This window comes from Nicotiana sylvestris, chromosome 4, assembly GCF_000393655.2.
Source record: "Nicotiana sylvestris chromosome 4, ASM39365v2, whole genome shotgun sequence".
NCBI lineage: Eukaryota > Viridiplantae > Streptophyta > Magnoliopsida > Solanales > Solanaceae > Nicotiana > Nicotiana sylvestris.
The window spans coordinates 52,633,862-52,640,655 of NC_091060.1; the positions used below are offsets into that span (position 1 = coordinate 52,633,862).

Below are 6,794 nucleotides of genomic sequence, written 5' to 3' on the forward strand. Positions count from 1 at the left end.
CTTCTAATCTAGGATTTGATGGAACATATTAAAAGATGGTTTTTCCATTGCGTTTAATATAATAAATTCGCCTTTACTTTTCTATACTTGTTCAACCATATTATTTTTGTTGTTGATTGAAGGACCCTCAATTGACTGTGCCTATTTAGTGTGTACTGCTCGAGAGAGAGTACACATTTAGATAGTTATTATTGAACAATACCACTCCTAATGATTTGAGAGATCAATACGTCTAGCTAAATACTATAGTTCGAGAGAATACGTCTAGTAAATTATGGTAGTTGCTCCAAAAAGAGCTACACACTTAAAGTAGTTGCGATCGGTAAAGAATACTTGGGTGAATTTATAGGAACTAGGAACCATAGCGGGAGATTCCGACAATAGGAGAAATCAAAACCCTACGCCTTTCCAATCTTGTTTTCTGAAAGTTGATTATTTGGATTCTTAGGAAACTAGTGGTTGTGATTAATAGGTTAATTCTGCACAAATTCACTCCGAACTTATAAACCAAATTATATTTACAAGCCAGAGCTCTTAGCGGTCATAGTTTGGCGTGATCATGTATTTTTTATGTGTTCAATGCTGTAGAAATTATTTACCATTAATTCTTAGGAGGATTAGCGGTTGAGGTGAATGAGGCGATACTGCACGCTGCTTTCATACCATTCGGAGATATTAAGGATGTGAAGACCCCATTAGATCATGCGACCCAAAAGCACCGTTCATTCGGGTTTGTGACCTTTCTTGGAAGAGAGGATGCTTCCGCCGCAATGGACAACATAGACGGTGCTGCGCTTTATGGGCGTTCCTCACTGTTAATTACGCTCTTCCTGAGAAAATTAAGGGTGGTGAACAGGGTTGGGCTGCTCAGCCAAGTAAGTTTTCTCTGCTCTTTACCTAATTTAACTTTTCAAAACAAATTATTTACTTCTGGAATGAAATGGATTTGAATGGAGCGGAGTCGGATACAGAGTATTCATACATCCGAGCCCAATTAACTCGGGTTTGGGGTGTAGTTAATTGATTTATTGAAGAAAGAGTTGGCTTTTTAAAAGGATTTTACTGGTTAGAGGGTTTGGAGTTTTAGGAATGATTGAACTATACTGACTGATACAATAGCACAACAACTTGTTTGAAAACTTCTGTTTAGTTTCTAGACTACCCTTTCCTTGTGATATGCCAATGCAGTTCAATAAGCACCTACACAGTTCCACAAAATAAGTGCAATATATTAAGGTATTGCTTCTATAGATAAAAAACCTATTTCAAAGGGAAAAGCTACCCAAAGAAAGTTTTTGATCTCCATACTGGATCATCAATTCCTATATTCTGTCGTTCCCCTCAGTTCCAGTCTCCAGAGTTGGTCCTTATCTTATCTGAAGAGCTTGCTATAATATATGGGTGTCAAAAAGGTGGGTTGGATAAAATTTGGACGGGTTAAAACGGGTTGAGTGAATGATCGGATCATGGCATGATTCACTCAAAGTTTGCTGAGTTTAAGAAGGGTAGGCCCAAGATGGGGCTTAAACAATGAGTGATAACTAACTTGCGCAAATTAAAAACCATTTCTCATTTGTTTGTTTTTGTTTTTTTGAATTTGTTTAATTGCCAAATCAATCTAAAAAGAGCTTCTGTTTTCTTTATGAAGCGATAGCAGATAAATACAAACCAAACCAACAGATATTTTGTTTCTACTTTTAACAAAAATTTCTTAAAAGTGTTTGAAACTGTGTGTTGCTTATTCAAGAGCTATTATTGGACATTGAACCATGTTGATTCCTAGTTGTAATGGTCAATCGGAAAAGAAGGTGCTCTAGCAATTGTAATCTAAAATTGGTGACTTCTACGCTACTACTCAAGTCTATCCAGTAAAGCTTTAGAAAGAAATGGAAAAGTAAAGAGCACATAGCTAAAGAACTAGACAACAAAATGTTAAATATATATACTTTTTTTGATGACTGAGATTTTTCCGGGACCAACCCTTAGGACCAATCGCAGCCTTCAAAACTGGGGATATTGGGCTCGCCCTTCTACCCTTGTTTTTCTCTGTCGAGAAAGCGAAGCTTGTATATGCACTAAATTCCCTACTAATACTGTTGTTTGTCAAAGTGATATGAAGGAAGGAGTTACGTCTCTCTTTTGTCAAACTCTGTAAAACATTTTTTTATGATGATGGTGTCCAGGCCAGCTTGCGCACCGCGATTCGCTGGAAAACATATTAGTACTATTTAAGTAAGTTTTACCCGAACCTGATTTATCTGTAAGCCATGTGTGTTCTTATTCCATCTTTTATGGCATGCCATGTGTGCATTTTATGTAACCACTGCTGGAACTAAGTGCATGTAAAATTATGTCAGTGAACAAAGCTTACCTCCTCCCTTCCCCTCCCCGCGGTGCCACCCCCTTCTATCTTCTCCTGATTTGATCTCCTTAAGAAAATTGGGAGCAAGAAGTAAGGCAAAGAGGTAAAGATCCTTAATTTTGATATTTTCTTAGAGGGAATCTCCTTTCTCACTTCAAATTCCTCCTTCCAATTTCCCTTAAAGGTGTCTTCCTAAGGGGAAAAATAAAAAATCAGCGAAAATACCTAAATCTTGCTCCTGATTTTCCTGGTGGGGGAACTTCCTTTACTTCCATAGCCATAAGGTGGTATGCCCTCTCAAATCATGGCTGAAGTTACTTACTGTTGGAATAAGGATTAAAATCTGAACTAGGGGCCGCAAACCTTTTTGTAGTGGTCATCTGCATGACGGGTTTAAATTGTGTCATTCTCCTTATGCGTGGTGTCTGATTCACCATCAAAGCCGCAGAGAAATGCTTAAGGAAATTTAATGTGGTTACTTTGATGAAAATGCTCTATCTTCTTAATAGAGCTTGTTTGCACTAGTACTCACTGGGTCAACTTTTGGCATCTCAAAGGAGCTACTGGGTTGAGATAATAGTAGGGAAGCTTTTTATTACCTGTGATTTCGCATAGACTAGGCAAAATTTGTCAATCTGCCTAGTAGCCGTATCTTATGTCCTCCTACATGAGTTATCTAGTTGGTTTAAGACTTGATTTCTGTATCATGGTTGGTGTCTCATTTACGGAGGCCTTTGAGTAATTTGCTATATATTTGGTTATTCTTCCCATTTTCTGTTTGTGCAACCTAAATTCAGTAGCTTAGTTTGAACACTCTGATAAATGATAAGATGAGGCATTTATTCCTGGGATAACTATATTATCATGTTGCCTCAGGTCCTTTGTTCAATGGCAAATATAGTGCAACATGTGATGTGTGGTAGGGCGTACGTCATGAGCTCGAGCCTTGGCTGTTATACCAAGTTTGGTCTTTAAGTGGAGAAGGGTACGACAAAACTAAATAAAATAAAATAAATGAATAAATGTATTATCATGTTAGGCATATTCTTTAGTTGGGCACTTGTCAAGACTTACTGTGTGTCAATCACGTGTCCTTGAAAGTAGTATGCTTATGGTTTGTGTTCTTTCCTTTCATATTTTATATTTTCCGGCTACGTCAATTAGGTTAATTCTCAGAGAGCTACATGATAACTCTCTTGATGTCACAATAAAAAAAATTCTCTTTTGTCTTTTTCAGCTATCTTTGTGGGTGATATAAATAAGAAAAGAGTCCTTTATCTGATAGTTGTAATTTGGAGTTGATTGTGTTGTTTTAACTGGCTAATATGTTTATTTTTAACTTCAGTTTGGGCGGACGCCGGCACATGGTTTGAGAGGCAACAACAAGAAGATGAAATGAAGCGCCTTCAAGAAGAGCACAAGGCTGCAATGCAGGCAGCAGAAGACTTGCATAGAAAAAAGATGGCTGAGGAGAGAGAAGGTGAAAAGGATGAAGAAACAGACACAAAAAATGACCCGATGGCAATGGCTGAAGCTGAGGTTTTGAAACAGAATGCAACTTCTTAATCATTTTGATGGCTGAACAGCTTTTTTTGGGATTCGTCAGATGGAAGTTAGAGGTACTCGTTATGCTTGTATAGATGAGCAATTTGCTCCTTCCTGTTACTTGACCTGTATCTTAACAAAATGTGCTTATTTACTGTTTCTACGCCACTGTCTTCAGATTTTATCTTCCATCTTATTTTACGAAGAGTTGTCTAACTTTGTATTGTTGCGGGATATTATTTCTGCTCCTCTATAACACATGCTCCCTTTGATGGGTTTGTTGCTTAGTAACTGCTAAGTTCAATTGGATTTGAACCTACAGAAGTTTATATAGATTTGCAGCTTTAGAATATACTGATAGCATGTATTTCTGCATATTATGGATCCAGGAAAGGATCATAAAATGGAAGCTTACAGCAATTAAAGTTTCTGGATTTAATATCAAATTATTATTGATTGATTGAAAAGTGAAAAGGGAGAATCAATATGTTAACAACAAGTTAATCTCGTCTTGGTTTCATAAAATTAAGAAATGGAAAGAATGAATCAAGGAACTATTGTAACTTTTTATCCAATACTTCAGGACAAAATCTCTCTGCCCTGTCAAGTCATTTAACTTCTGATTATTGCGCATCCCGGATTATGAAGTTTTTCTATGATAAGAGATGTGCCAAAGATTAAATAGATGTTTGTCAATGTAACTACTAAACATTCTCCTCCTTTCAGTGCGATGCAAGCGGGGTATTTTGATTTTGTTGGACATTGTATAATCAATTAACTCTGTCTCAATCTCAAACTAGTTGGGTTTAAGTATATTGGACATTGTGCACTCTTTAGATAGTGGCGCTATTGCAGGTAAAAAGAATGATTACACTGTTGATTTATGTCTAGAAGCTTGATCCTTAGAGAGTACAGAGTCGTCGGTGGAGCACTTCTGTGCCTGTGGGCTGTGGCTTATGGTATGATATTTAGGCCAATAGAAAATTACACCCCCTCCCCCCCAAACAACCCTCCATGGAAAGAGGAAAGGTAAGGTGCGTAGACTAATTTGTACGATTGTGTGCTATCTAGACGACACAAGTGCACGGCCTGGATATTTAGGTTTCTCTTGGTTCTTCATCTTCTATTTGTTCCATGCATGATATTTGCTTCTTATAGTTATCACCTTTGCTTTCATGATGGAGGCTAGATTGCATGATTATAAGAGCTGGAACACTTATTTGGTGCCGATTAGGTGATCGTATTTGTGTTTTTATTATGCAGCCATGGAACTCCAAATGCCATCTCCTTTGATAGTTGACATTCTGGACTTTGGAAGTGGTTCTTTTTGGCATCACATTGTAGCTATAGCTTCTCCACAAAAGTTAACAGTTCAAACACATTATTTGTGATAAATTTATATTTTAAGGGAATAGCAACGTGAAAATCTCATGTGGCTTTCTAACTTGCAGTAGTGTTATATGTAACCCTTGCACTATTTCATTTGAAATATTGCAGAAACTTAGATTCTTTGTATCCAACTTATTGTGTCTCCATCATGGTGTACGGGTATCCATTTATTTGGTTGCTGAGTATAACGCTGTAGCAGTCTGTTGTAAACCGAACATCTACTTCTCATCAATTCCAGAATGCACCAGTAGTTATAGTTTGAAGACAGTTCTCTTAACAGTTATTTTCTTGTTAGTACAGCTTATATAGTGCACTACACAGAGGGGAAATGATACACGGGTTGTGAGAACTCTCCTACTCAAATTTGTAAATATTCAGACTGAATTTGTTCCACATTGTCTAGAGTAATCACCCTTATTTCTGAAAATACCTTTCAATTCTTTGTTAAAAGTTAAAACCAAACAGATGAATATACAGTGGATTTGCAAAAGAAAACTGTTAAAGTAGATGAATCAAATTAAATGTCTCGCTCATTCTATAGTTAGCGCTGGTATGTAATAGTAAGCAACTTAATTACTGGAAATAAAAGCTACTATAAGATTCCATAGAGCCCAACTAACAAGACATGTCTTTTCACATGAAAATATTATCAAAACTTCAACTGAAGAAGTGCATTATATAGGTGAAGACTAAAGTAATATTGTTACTTACCAATTGAAAAATTACGTAATATGTTAAGCTTAAAAAGCAGTTCCTTTTTCTAAAGATTAGTTCAAATGAACATTATTTGTCTGCCCATGTTTTGACAAGATTCTACTAAGAACATAGAAACTTACTAATTACCGACTTCAAGTAACCATTTTGGGAAAAGCCAAAAGAACAATGATAATACAGGGTTTGCAATTACTCTCTCCCTCCTAATTTATATGGAGGCATAGTTTTGACTTAAGTTCAAGAAAGAAAGACTGACTTTTGGTCAATGAAGTGGGTGGAGAACAATGAAATCTTAGGTTTAAACTCCAACGGAGACAAAAAAAATACTAGGTTATTTCTTCCCATTTGTCCAAGCCATAGTGGATAGAGTTACCTGGTACCTATTGCTTATGGGAGGTGACATGTATCACGTGAAATTATGTGCGCAAGCTGGCCCGACCACTTAAAAAAGACTTTTTGATACTTGTTGTATAAAATAAGCATAAATATTTGTATGGTTGTAAATAATTTTATTAAGGGTAAAATGAGAAATATAAAGTTAAATTATTTCTAATATGAAAATGTATTTTTGTGACAAATTAAAAGTGTGCTGCACAAAATGGGACCAAAGGGTATTATATATTGGATCACTAGCTGTTGAGAGCTTCTAGAGAGATGTATCAGATTGCAGAGACTTTCTCTAATTATTTTGAGCATGCAAATATTCATGCTAATTGTTTCACTTCTCAATTTTGAGAGGAATTAATATAGTGACGGTGCTTTGCTGCAATAAACAATCAGAAAG

At 36.3% G+C, this 6,794-nt stretch overlaps 1 pseudogene; it reads left to right on the top strand.

Annotated features, from left to right (window-relative positions):
- The first annotated feature begins 608 nt into the window (after nt 1–608).
- On the top strand, nt 609–5,597 carry LOC104235750 (uncharacterized; annotated as a pseudogene).
- The last annotated feature ends 1,197 nt before the right edge of the window (nt 5,598–6,794 follow it).